This window comes from Leguminivora glycinivorella, chromosome 12, assembly GCF_023078275.1.
Source record: "Leguminivora glycinivorella isolate SPB_JAAS2020 chromosome 12, LegGlyc_1.1, whole genome shotgun sequence".
NCBI classification, from domain to species: domain Eukaryota; kingdom Metazoa; phylum Arthropoda; class Insecta; order Lepidoptera; family Tortricidae; genus Leguminivora; species Leguminivora glycinivorella.
Genome location: NC_062982.1, coordinates 13,870,178 through 13,884,104, shown reverse-complemented (window position 1 = coordinate 13,884,104; position 13,927 = coordinate 13,870,178). Strand labels below are relative to the sequence as shown.

The 13,927-nt window shown below is 38.6% G+C and overlaps 1 protein-coding gene across 2 annotated transcripts in view; it reads left to right on the top strand.

Moving 5' to 3' along the window:
* The window catches only part of LOC125231687 (ADP-ribosylation factor-like protein 4C), a 92,156-nt gene that overhangs the window by 33,870 nt on the left and 44,359 nt on the right, over nucleotides 1–13,927 (top strand). Inside the window, exon 2 of one of the 2 annotated variants that reach the window (XM_048137209.1) lies at nucleotides 13,302–13,332. The exons of the other annotated variant lie outside the window; for it this stretch is intronic. The gene's annotated coding sequence lies outside the window, so the exon portion shown is untranslated. The remainder of the gene's footprint in view (nucleotides 1–13,301; nucleotides 13,333–13,927) is intronic. 2 annotated transcript variants of the gene reach the window in all.

Sequence of the window (13,927 nt, the reverse complement as noted above, 5' to 3'; positions counted from 1 at the left end):
GGCGAAGCCCCCCGCATGAAAGAAAGAACAACGTAGTATTTAGAATAAGTTGAGTTAAGGTTTTCTTGTGATCCTTAAGAGTAAAGAAAAGGGGGCTCGGGGGCGAAGCCCCCGCATGAAAGAAAGATCAACGTAGTATTTAGAATAAGTTGGGTTAGCGTTTTCTTGTGACCTTTAAGACCAAACAAAGGGGGGCTCGGGGGGCGAAGCCCCCCGCATGAAAGAAAGATCAACGTAGTATTTAAGATAAGTTGGGTTAGCGTTTTCTTGTGACCTTTAAGAGCAAACAAAGGGGGGCTCGGGGGGCAAAGCCCCCCGCATAAAAAAAGATTAACGTAGTATTTAAAATAAGTTGGGTTAGGGTTTTCTTGTTACCCTTAAGAGTAACGAAAAGGGGGGCTCGGGGGCGAAGCCCCCGCATGAAAGAAAGAACAACGTAGTATTTAGAATAAGTTGGGTTAAGGTTTTCGTGTGATCCTTAAAGGTAAAGAAAAGGGGGGCTCGGGGGGCGAAGCCCCCCGCATGAAAGAAAGATCAACGTAGTATTTAGAATAAGTTGGGTTAGCGTTTTCTTGTGACCTTTAAGACCAAACAATGGGGGGCTCGGGGGCGAAGCCCCCGCATGAAAGAAAGATCAACGTAGTATTTAAGATAAGTTGGGTTAGCGTTTTCTTGTGACCTTTAAGAGCAAACAAAGGGGGCTCGGGGGCAAAGCCCCCGCATAAAAAAAGATTAACGTAGTATTTAAAATAAGTTGGGTTAGGGTTTTCTTGTTACCCTTAAGAGTAACGAAAGGGGGCTCGGGGGCGAAGCCCCCGCATGAAAGAAAGAACAACGTAGTATTTAGAATAAGTTGGGTTAAGGTTTTCGTGTGATCCTTAAAGGTAAAGAAAAGGGGGCTCGGGGGCGAAGCCCCCGCATGAAAGAAAGATCAACGTAGTATTTAGAATAAGTTGGGTTAGCGTTTTCTTGTGACCTTTCAGAGCAAACAAAGGGGGCTCGGGGGCGAAGCCCCCGCATGAAAGAAAGATCAACGTAGTATTTAAGATAAGTTGGGTTAGCGTTTTCTTGTGACCTTTAAGAGCAAACAAAGGGGGCTCGGGGGCGAAGCCCCCTCCGCATGAAAGAAAGATCAACGTAGTATTTAAGATAAGTTGGGTTAGCGTTTTCTTGTGACCTTTAAGAGCAAACAAAGGGGCTCGGGGGCGAAGCCCCCGCATAAAAGAAAGATAAACGTTGTATTTAAAATAAGTTGGGTAATGGTTTTCCTGTGACCCTTAAGAGCAAATAAAGGGGGGCTCGGCAAAAAAGAAATACTTAAATTTTGTTTGAATTAGTTGAAATGTGACAATATTTTCTAATCGAGTCAAACAAAGTCCCACTAGCTGAGAGCTTCAAAACAATGTATGGCGAAAGTATGTCTCTCTAATGTCTTCAAAAAGTCCGCGATGGCACATGTCTATATTGTCTATCTTTTACGGATAACTTACTAGGTATAAACATTTTTATGATAATACCGTAATAAGAAGGTAGCCGCTAGTTATTATTAAGTAGCAATTAGCAATAAGTACACGTTAAGCCACAAATGGCATGTATAATCCGCCTACTTGAAATAAATTTATGTATAAATGTTAAAAGTATTTCATTATTAATGACTAAAAAGTATAAAATAAATTAATAGTTTAAAAAACACTATAAAACACGCTTTTATAAATGCACGTAAAAGCCAAAAATAAATTATGGATCGTTCAAGTTGTCTCTATTTGTGAGCTGAAGTTTAAAAACTATGTGCTTTTAATTATAATATTTGATTGTAAAAGCGTGGGGCGCTGGAACAGGAAAGACTTTCTTGTAAACAAATACTAATCCGAACTTCCTGGCGAATGAAGTTGCATAAGAACATAACGTTTACATATGCCGCCTAAGGGTTACCAAAGAGAACCAAAGATATCTCGTCCACGAACAAGAACTCTGCATCCTGTCACTGTAGACACTTTCCCCTTTTGTACTTTGATTACCGGAAAAAAGCGGCGTTCTAAGTGTCGGTGACTGTCGACTCTCCTCGCTACTAGCGCATATTTTGTCTGAGTTCGACAAACTGGTACCTACTTTGAACACTGACTTTTAATTGATTTGACTGTTTAATGTAGAACCTACTAGTCATGCTGCAACTCCAGTTAGCGCGTCAATCTGTGTAACCTCCTTCCCGTAACATAGCATAATATGATTTATCAGCAAGTTATACAAAAATTCTTTCCTGTTCCAGCGCCCCACGCTTTTACAATCAAATATTATAATTAAAAGCACATAGTTTTTAAACTTCAGCTCACAAATAGAGACAACTTGAACGATCCATAATTTATTTTTGGCTTTTACGTGCATTTATAAAAGCGTGTTTTATAGTGTTTTTTAAACTATTAATTTTTTTTAACAATAATATACATAGGCATAGGTATATAACACTAACAAGGTATCTATTGTCTTAGTCCGTTTTCACATTATCCGATCCGATATCGGATGTCGGAAGGATTTCATTGGAAAAAATCCAAGATAGCGCCTGTAATGTATGGGGTATCAGTCCTACATCCGATATCGGATCGGATAATGTGAAAACGCATTAAATTTAGTCTCATTAATTATTAATTATGTCAGAGTTTAGGTTTATACGAGTACCAAACGAGTAGTATACGAGTAGAAAATATATTACCAAAACAATACAAACTATCATTAATTTATTATAAAAACGTAATCCAAAGTGCCACACCTAGTCGGCCAGTGCATGGCCTACGCTGCCGATGGTCAGGGTGCTCGGAGTGACATACAAGAAACGCTGAACTATCCGCGTTGTGTCCAAGACGAAGCCTGACCGACGAAGCTAGCAAGTCTCTCTACATGTTAGCTGAAATACTGTCAAACCGTTCACTGTGATTACTCAGATTATTATAAGCAAAATGATCTTCGAATGAACTTTCTGGACAATTGAGATGCATGGGCGCAGTCGAAACCAGCTCGCCCCTTCAGCCGTGTCCCGTTGAAAATCGGAAAGATTCTTTTCCTTAGCACATTTAATGTTTACAAATTGGATTCGCCTTCTGTCACCTAAACTGGTAAATTTATGTATGAGGTCATTGGTCATACAATTATTAATTTATACCGTTATTAATTCTGTATCTCTACTCGCATTGCTACTGCGATTCTAAAATATTTAATATCCATATTATGAATATTCAATAAATCATACAATGACATTTGTGATGTGACATGGATGTCAGATGTAACATCTGTTGGCACAATGATTGCGTTTTGTTGAACGTATTTGAGCTCAACATATAGGTTTATTATCACTAAGTATATTATATTAATGAACAACGAAACGGATGTGACATTTTCCTAGTCCACCAACGTCATCTAGTCATTTTATTTGGCAATAATTAGACAACATGTGAACAAACTTAGCCAGCGAAGCGATCACAACTACGTCGAGGCCGACCAAAAAATATAATTTGTAAAAATTGTGTTTTGAGCCAATATTTTGATATTAAAATAAAGTTTTTTGATAGTTATTCATAGTATAATATAAAAACAAGTAAAAATATGTGTGAAAATATGTTTTTTTCCACTCCCGGGTTACGAAACAACGCCATCTAGTTTTAAAGCAAAAACTAAGCTTTTTTCAGGGGTACGCTTTTTTGTATGGGCTATATCAGTCTAGTATTAAATGGTCCTTGTCAAAACCAAACTAGTTTATTCTTTGACCTTACATTTGGAATTACAAATGTCAAAATGCCTTGTAGGCATAATTACGATAAAGAAAAAAAGCTCCAAAGAACTCAATTTTCCCAAGTAAATTATCTGCAGGCTTAAAAGACTTTTGAAATTGGCTTTGTTTTGGACGAATTCGACGCCATCTATTTAAGTCTCTAAGCTACGTAAAGACGTAAAACGATGCGAGGATTGAGAGCATTACTTTTTATTTTCGCATTCCGAGAAACAACAGCTTAAAAGGTCAACGTTGTAGAGGTGTTTCGAAGAATAATACATGTAACTATGGGTATAAAGACGTGTACAATGTACATAGGTAAATTTTACCCACCCGTAAATTTTATTCCGATCGCCACTCGACTATCTGAAGGTTGTCTGTAAGAGACCGCTGTTTTAGCGATTAGACCGCCTGTTGTTACCTACCACGTTGTATCTGTTCTGAATTATGTTTCTTTTTCTTCTGTAGTGTGCAATAAAGTATTTTATTATTATGTGTTTCTCCGTTTTTAAAGTCTCGGGTCTTTCGAGCCCGGTCATTTATAAGGCGTGCGTGGGGATATAGATCCAACACGTAGAGGCCGTTTGGAGATATTTGATGTCATGTAGAAAGCCTGCTGGAACCCATTCACAGGTACAAGAATAGATACCCGTGAATCGGTTTCAACAGGCATTGGAAACTATTGTAAATAATATGGATAGAATACTGGTCTATGGTTTAAGTTTGGGTGGAAAAAAGATTGGGCTATTGCAGAAAGAAATCGGACACCTGCCATAACATTGTTGGCACAAGTTATCTAGGCAGGCGGTGACTTGCCACTCAGTAGATGGGCACCTGATTCGCCATCGTAGAGACGGCCAGGCGCAACACCGGCATGAGTGGCTCAGGGGTGTCGAGAGGTGGTGCTGCGCTTTCTCCGAAGTTATTCGCGGCGTTATGCCCTTTAACACTTCCACCCCTGGAGCGACAGCTCAGACGTTCCTCTCTGGACGGCCAATGAAGGCAAGCCAGAGCTGAGTGTCATGCGAGTCCCCTTGGGGTTCCACTCCGGCCGGCGAAGACACGCCGGAGACGGAGACCCTGACCGACTCTCGGGAACACTCGGGTCCGTGGGGTCGTCACTCCCCAACAGCTCGCCACAAGCTGCCCTGCGGGCTTATTATTATTATTATTATAGGTAGTATAGGTATGTACCTATTATTGAAGTCTTTGTCCACATTACAGAATATAAGCTACATTCACAAATGTCATTTACTAGTTATTATAATTGTACCTAATATAGGTACTATCATCTGCTCCTTTAAGGTTGATTGGTAGAAACCTAATGCACCATTGCACCTTCTTCCATTCACTCCAACAAACCGTCATAACTCTGACCTCTAAATCCACAACATATGTGTAATCTTAGAACCCTAAATACCGATGGTTTCCTACACTGAGAGAAATTTGCATTGTGAATTTAACAAGTTCGACTTGTTGCGGTTTATCCGTTTGAATCAGCCAAACGTATGTTTAAAACAATATACTGTGTCAGGTTGTTTTTATAAAATCGACTTGTTGATTCAAATATATTGCAAATTCAAATGACAAGTAGCTTGTTGTTTGAACCAAAGAGCACGTAGGCGCTATTTTAAGCAAAAAACTTGTTGAACGAACATGAAAACTGGTTGTATTTTCTCTCAGTGTATAGTAATACTCGTAACTTTCTAGAAACGTTTATAGAGTATGGGGTGATATCAAAATGTCCAGCAAAAGTGCGCTCTCCGGTTACTCGATTTTTTTACTATTTTTTTTTCTAAAGTCACAATAAAGTGGTTAGCTTAAGCGGCTGCATGTCGAAGCTGACGTGTGCAATGAGAACAAACTGCCAGGATCCGGTCAATACCAGCGTGAATGCGAACAATGGAAGCACCAAGGGAATCGAATTAGAACGGGTTCAGCTACATTCAGACAGGGAACAATAGTTGACGTCCTGCTTATTCCACACACGTCCGAGGGAGACGGCACTGCAGATTCATGAGATTTTCAATTGTTATGGAACAGTGCTGAGCGCTGACTGTAAACAAAGGCTGCGGTGCCCAGGCGCCATATTAACGTCTAAATGTGGATTTGGTACATAAACGTGGCAACAAATGGGGCCGCTCATTCAGAAACGAATATTCAATACCAATGGTAACGTCTGCCGTGTAGGTAGAGTTAGATATCCATAATCCAAAAAAAAATTCCAGAAGTAGCTTTCGTTAGACATGACTACAAGGGCTCCTATCTACTCTACGTGCAAGTGCACATAATAACCTCGGTGAACGATCGAAATATATTCGAATAACATATTTGACGACCGGTCTGGCGCAGTCGGTAGTGACCCTGCCTGCTACGCCGCGGTCCCGGGTTCGAATCCCGGTAAGGGCATTTATTTGTGTGATGAGCACAGATATTTGTTCCTGAGTCATGGATGTTTTCTATGTATATAAGTATTTATATATATTATATATATCGTTGTCTGAGTACCCACAACACAAGCCTTCTTGAGCTTACCTTGAGGCTCAGTCAATCTGTGTAAGAATGTCCTATAATATTTATTTTTTATTTATTTATTTATTTAGTAGTTACGCCGAGTACAAATACCTCATCACATCATTACTATTATTGTTCGCCGCTGTATATAAATTCTGGTTCAACAAATATTGCGTTAGTGTGCGTGTTCGCTCACAAGACTCACAACACCACTCATTGTCTAATTAACTAAAGTATCTAAACACACTCGTAAATAATTGACATCCGGTACGACACAGCGGAAACGTGTCTCTCACTTCGCAAAAGTAATTTTATTACAAGTACCATAGAGTGAAGAACATGTGAAGTGATGATAACCTTATTTAGCACTCTGATCGTCTCCGGAGATATCTGAAGCCTAGGTTCAGGATATCCAATTATGTGAGCTTCAGCATGCTTGCTACACAGAGCTTCGTTTACGTGCATTGGAGGATAGATTAAATTAAATCCTGCACCCGCGATAGTCGCGCGTTGTCGACGGTATGGAAGCGGATTTTTATTAACTTGTCTGAAATACATGCACAAAATATTAGCAATACTGTTGTCGAAATATGAAATTTCTCGTGGGCTTAATACGTTTTTAGGTATACGAGCGTGAATGGATTAACACGGGGATTATGGGAAGATTGGAAAAATAAAACGCTGCTTACATGTAGATAATATGGTTATAAAAAACACGTGTCGGTAGGGACACGTATACCTAAACTGAGGAGTGTCTTTTCAAAAGGACTTATTTGTATAAGTCAACAAGGGTTATTTCTCTAGGAAGACGTAGTAAAAATAAGCCCTGTTGACTTATAGAAATAAGTCCTTTTGAAAAGACACTCCTCAACTGTTGTAGTTTAAATAACAAACTTATTAAATTTATATGACATATAAGATAAGTATTTTTGATCTGCGAAAGTCTTAGTGCCGTAGCCCTCTACTATACACATTCAAAACGATGCAGATTTTTTAACCTATTTACCCGAGTTTTTACCTTTCCTAACCTAACCTTACCTGCCTCACGGTGTGCGCGGACAGCATAGATGGTATCGCCACTTCCGGCCCAGTACAATAACCGCGCACCGGAAACTCGGCGCGTGCGCTCCTCGCCTGTCCACTACTCGACCGCTTTACAAACCGTAAACGCTCTTACAAACTTGTTTGAATATGGACTTTATTTTATTAGGAGAAGCTGTAGAATTGAAGGAGCCGGTTATCGCTCGTTTATCACACCAAATATCTACTCTCACTTGCCACTCAGGGGCTTTCGGTGCACGAATGATTAAGCAGTAATAGTGAATAAAGACATAAACAATTGTACGTGTTGCCTGAAATAAAACTTTTTTTTTTTACTTGTACTTCTTGTACTCTTGTATTCCCAACGGGTTCCCTAAAATTCTCTAGTATCTGTAGAAGTCCATACAAAACAGACTCATAAAACCCCTCCGGCTTTACCAAAGAAAATTTTCACGCCCCGCCACTGGTAGGTACATATAGCTATGTACCTGCCTCTGAGTATACCGTTTATTTAATATTATTCATATCTTTACATGTCACAATACGCAATTCCGCATAATAATTGACTTATTCAAGATGAACAGGGGATGCATCCTCTGTAGTCTGTACCTACATACTTTACTTTCTTCTTCTTCAGTCATTCCCTCAATGCTTCAGACATCGTGACAACACGTCATTTTGTTGCAGACTAGGTCGTTCCATAGGCATCTGTTCCTCGCCAAGCGCATGGCCTCGTGCAGTTTTAATAAAAAAAAAAAATTATTCACGTACCAAAAATAGCAGTTATAAACAGGCCATAAACTATATTAACACAAAATAGGCTTCAACATGTCCGTGCCTGAACTAGGGAGATCCTGTATCTTAGGCAGAAAATTGCATGAGTACAGTAATTTGAACACACCATCTACATACTACATAGTAGGGGTACCTTTACCTACAATACTGCCCCTATAAAGCAATTAGCGGTATCTCAAAATGAAATGCATTTGAAAATGGAACTGTCATTTAGAAAACTTAAGGTACATGTTTGCATTAAATTTTTATTTGGGATACCGCCAATTACCTTACGAGGGCAGAATAATCTGTTCCATGCTTTGAACTTTTACAGCTAAACGATAAAACGTTTCACTTTTTTATCGGTTCAGCGAAAGGATGCCCTTTTATTACTAGGCTCGGCTATACGCGCCCCAGTAAAGGTGGAAATGAGCGTAGTGGGCAGGATAGCACAGCGGATGGCTTTACCTTTTATATCACGTTGGCTGGCTATTTACCTACATATTTATAACAATGATAACTATTGGCACGGTCATAATAAAAAAACAAACAAAAAATCTGTCTTTGACTATGGACGGAAGATGATTAAGGCCCGTCTCGTCCGCGTGGTCCTATTGCTTGACTTACACCTATGTTACAGACTTACTACCTACAGTAGGTAGTTAAGACAATCTGACCTCGATAGCGAGTCACAAATAACAAACAGCTCCTAAAAAAGCAATACGTCTTCAAAATATTCCTTACTCTAAGTATGTCACTTCCGTATTCCCTCCGAACGACCAATAAAACCACCATGACTTCTGCGAGATTCTTTATGTTATGTTTTAGTGGCGTTGGAACGGTGAGCAATATACTGTGAGTATAATATATCCAGAATAAACATCTCAAATGGGAAAATAGAAATACTGTAAGGGTGGAATCACATCTACCAAAATCGCGCCGCATGCCGCAATTTACTTATGAGAAATCGCTCGTTATTATGAAGATTGGTGCGCATCGAAAATATGGTACGTATACGCGTACGCGTAGGTACGCATCTTAGAAGAGATTCCATCCTAAACTTTATGAGTGTTTCTTTATTTAGGTCCTAAAATTAATTTATGAAAAAATCGACCATTCGAAGATAAGAAAAACGTTTAATAAAAAGTTTTCAACCTCTCTTATTTATTTTACATGCCACTTCTACTTCATTAGATGCCCATGTAAATTGCTTACTTATGAATCTTATGGTATTGCATTTCTATTGATGGTACGGTGATCCACTTGCGTTCTACCGATAGTAATACGGCGAGCCACGTTCCATGTGTTCTCTGTCGCACTAGTATATTCATACATTAGTGCAAGTGAGAGGGAGTCGAACGTGATTCGCAGTAGGCCCTCAGCAGACTACGCAGTACCGTTCCGCTGCCTGCCCGCCATGAATGCCCCATTGTTCCTCCATTGACTGACTGAACAGTGCTGTGCTTATAATGGAAATTACGTATTCAGCTATAATTGTATATTAAATTGTAATTGCGTTTGTTGAATTACGTGACTTATGACTTGGCAGTAAAATAGAACAGTCATGCCAAGAGAGAGGCTGTGAAATTGAACACATCTCAAGATGGAAAGTTGTCAAACTTTGCAACACGCCGTTGTGCTACATTGTAATTGCATAGAAAATTTTCCAACAATTCTACATTCATAGAATAAAAGCAAAAGACTTGTAATATTATACTTGTGTAGAATGGAAATATTCCACTGCAATGAAAATAATATTCATTCTTTATCGTCGCCTGAAGAAGCAGGCATGTGCAGATGCACGGATGACGCAAATGAATTGTTTACAGGACGCAGAAGATGGCTCATAACTCGCCACATTAATTGATAACAAGGCAACGATTACCTCATTGCCAATGCAATATTAATAAACTGCAATAAACAAGAGAAATAACTTGACATTTAACCTTTCTTTTCTGCCCTTCTTCTGTACTAACGGAAACAACATTATTCATTTGCGGTCAGTAAACATGGATTCCGGACTTTTAACGGAACGGTGTCTGTGGTATTTTAGTTATCCCACTTCAGGCAAAGGTCAGTTTTGTCGCGGTGAAGAATCTAATAATCTTCCTGGAATAAAAAAATATTTCGGTACCTGTGTAATGTACATATTGACAAAGCTACAATATAATATTTTAGGGTTAGGTAAACAGTTGTTTAAGATAACACAGCATGTTGCACAAATGAGTAATGAGTACAACCTCGAGCGCATGCTCACTCGATCTTGCATGCATAAGTGCACCGCAGCAGATAACGCACGGCCGGCTCTTAATCTGATGTACTCTCGGTCCAATTGGTACGAAGGCCTCAATCAAAATACGTTTATGCATAGAATTCCATTTACTAAAGTAATGCCCATTAAATCTTCAAAGGCGAATTCAAACTGTAAGGAGATACAAAACCTATATTACACAGGAGAAAATAGCCCTTTTCGTTGTTATAGTCGTTATTTTGTACCTTATTCATGGAAGCGTTTTAACCAGTTGACAATCATATTTGTATACGGTTTTCAGTAGGTAGGTAAGTACATACGGCCCTTTGAAGTTTCGAGAAATGGACTACTTTGCGATTTAGAGCAGAAAAACATCCATAAGTATGTACTGAAAAAGATCTATACTGATCTGACCTGATCTACTCAGGAAACAATGTTATGGTTCTAGAGAACTAATATTAATATTATAACATCAATTTTCTATTTCCTCGTATGAATGTTTGTCTCGGAATTATTCGAAATCATTCAGCTTCATTGCATACGAGATCTTTAGAACGATAAGAGTCGCTGCGACTCCGCTTATGCATAATTCAGTATAAACACGAGTAGCTTACATATTTACAAACTTTATTTATCAAAACCGTAAATTTGCTTGAAAGATATAGCGGCTTTTCGCCCACTGCTGAGAATAGGCCTCTCTTCGAGTGCGCCGCTTATCCTGGTCCTGAGCCAATATCATACAGAAGTGACCCGCATCCGAATGTCGTTCACCCAACGATCCAACGGAAGTCGGCAACTTTTTTCGTCTGAAAGGGGCCACCATTCTGTTAACATTTTGGCTAATCTGCTATCAGTAGTCTGGCAACATATCCTATCCATTTTAAGTTGGTTATGATGTGACACATCCGACGAGTTGGGAGTTACGATCTTGCCCAGTTCCCCGGAACTCCAGCCGCTCCCTATTCCGTCTCCACGTGGTCCATTAAGAGTAATAAAACCCGTCTGTTTCATCTAATGTCATATGATAATATTCATAATATACACCAATTAACTTTTATGATGAGCGATAAAAATTGAGGGCAGTCATACAGTTACGAGATATGATTTAATGTAATGTTCTGTAACAAACGTAATGCTAAATACTGTAAATTATACGGCATCATGATTTTAGTAGCTATAATACCTACTATATTACATAATGTTACGGATTGAGTATCTACAATACATGTGGATGCTGGATGTTACCCTGTTAATTGAATGATGATATTGTGTACTTCACACGTCAAGTATTTAGATAATCATCACAGTACCTATAAAGAATGACAAGCGAAAGTAAATTGATAGTCTTTATAATATAAATGTTATACTTATTCTTTATTATACAGACGACCAGTTTTATATTAGCTATATTTTGTAGCGTATTTGCAGCAGACATTTACGGATACGTTAAATACAGAAATAGAAGCGTCATAAAACGACGTTCACAAGTCTAACAAGGGTCCTACCTACCTGCTTTCAAAAGCACTAGTGCTCAAACAACCGCAAACCCCAGTTTCCCCACGAACAATCGACATAAATGTCACGTGCTTTCCCGAAACCGCCATTCAGGGAACTGATTGATCTGCCCGCTCCATTCGCTCCAATCCCTCAAAGGGTTACTACAAGCTCCACTAAATTTATCGCCTATTCCATATGTCTTTGATCCAGATTTATGATAATCATTTACAGATACTAATTGATATCAAATACCTTTGATACTTGGTTTAATTACGTTTCGAAATTGGACGTGCCCGCGCAAATGCTGCATAGCTAATTTTGCTTCCATACCACAACAGGATCACATTTTCGTCATTTGTAAGTTTTGTAACAGGTGAAACTACTACTGCTTGTTTGTTTATTTGTAGGATCAGACTTTTACGAAGCAATTTTTAAAATTACAGTTTAAAAATTCAAGGCAATTTCTGTTCTTTTGCTGATTTAATGAAATTAGAGCGGATAAAGTTGAATATCCAAATAAGGTGTATTATTACTTCTTGCGAAAAATGAAATAGCAAAAAGTGGATAAAATACAGCATCGAATATTGCAAGTTTGCGAGAAATCACAAAAGTGTAGGTTTCGCCAGAAATTGAGTACCTAACCAAATCAAAAAGTTTCATTTAGTGGACAAAGTTTACCCGCTCAGGGCAAAAATAAAGTTATTCCGCAAAAGTAATATCCATTATGGTGACGCTTTCCCATATAACGATGGGTGATAAAATATTACTTACTAATAATAGAAATAGGTACTTTAAATCAGTGTATGAGACTTCCCCCTGCACAAAAATGGAGGGTGCTATATCTTAACTTCCTGAGACTTCACAAGAACCACCGGCATTTTGAATAACTTCCAAAAAAGGAGGTTATCAATTCGACCGTTTAAACTTTACAAAATGCAGAATAATCCTAATTGCCCTTTTTAAAAAGCACATTGGACACCATTTCCGTGAATGTTCACAAGTTCGTTTTTATCACATTTAAGGTTCAAGGTCGTAAACAGCGCCTCAAACACCCTGCGCGTTCGACAAGACAACACTTCGAGCGACGTTTACAAGATTACGCTCGTTAATGACCAGTTCAAAGCACATCGCATATAATAAGGAAATGCGCGTTTATTTTTAAAGATGAAATTTTAGCTTCTTGCGCTTATTTAACCCCTCAACTGCCTTGTTCCAGATCTGTCCCAGACAATTTAAACTGTAATTAACAGATTGAAAGGTTATTAATTCAGTAGCATTGACAACGGCGTTCCAGGGGTTAAATAACATGCACAATTTTTACAACATTTCACGAGCAGGTTTCTTTTTAGATTAGATGATTAGATGCATAATTTTGTTAGTTTTACTTGTACCTAATAAAAGTTGATAATTAGCTGATTGTCCGAGTTCTGAGTCATAATTATTCATCCTATTTTCTTGTTGCAGGTTATACACCACACAAACACAATACAAAGTGGTAAGTTAACTGCATCTCTTCACAAATATTCCACTAGTATATGTACCTATATAATACGTAAATTTTGCTGATGCTCGCTCTAATTTATACCTAAATGAATGATCGAAACATTTTATTACACATTTACAAAGTCGTAAACAACTTTCGCTATAAACCCATTCTCTCCATTTCAATTTTTCAATGTACCTATCCTTTTTAAGATCTGCAGTTTCACTTAGGTATAGGTAATACTTGGCAGCAAAAATATATCATGATTCATGATTAGTTACTTTTAAAGGTTTAGCTGCGAGCTGATTCTAATTATAACTCTAAGCTTTAGCTCTAAGTCACAGCTAGTGAAAAACTGAAAATAACCGTTCAACTTCGATATGAACCATGAACCACCTCGCAAGTGTGTACCTAGATTATTACATTGCCATTGAACTATCAAATTCGACCCTACGGAGTACGGAGCTATCCGAGCAGAAAGGGGCAAGGACAATGTCATACAGTAAGTGGAACCCACGTCACGCTCCACTGAGCCTCGTGAGCCAATTGCACAATTATTAACAGTATTCCGTGTGTTATTGCATTCGTAAGCTGGCCATACACACTT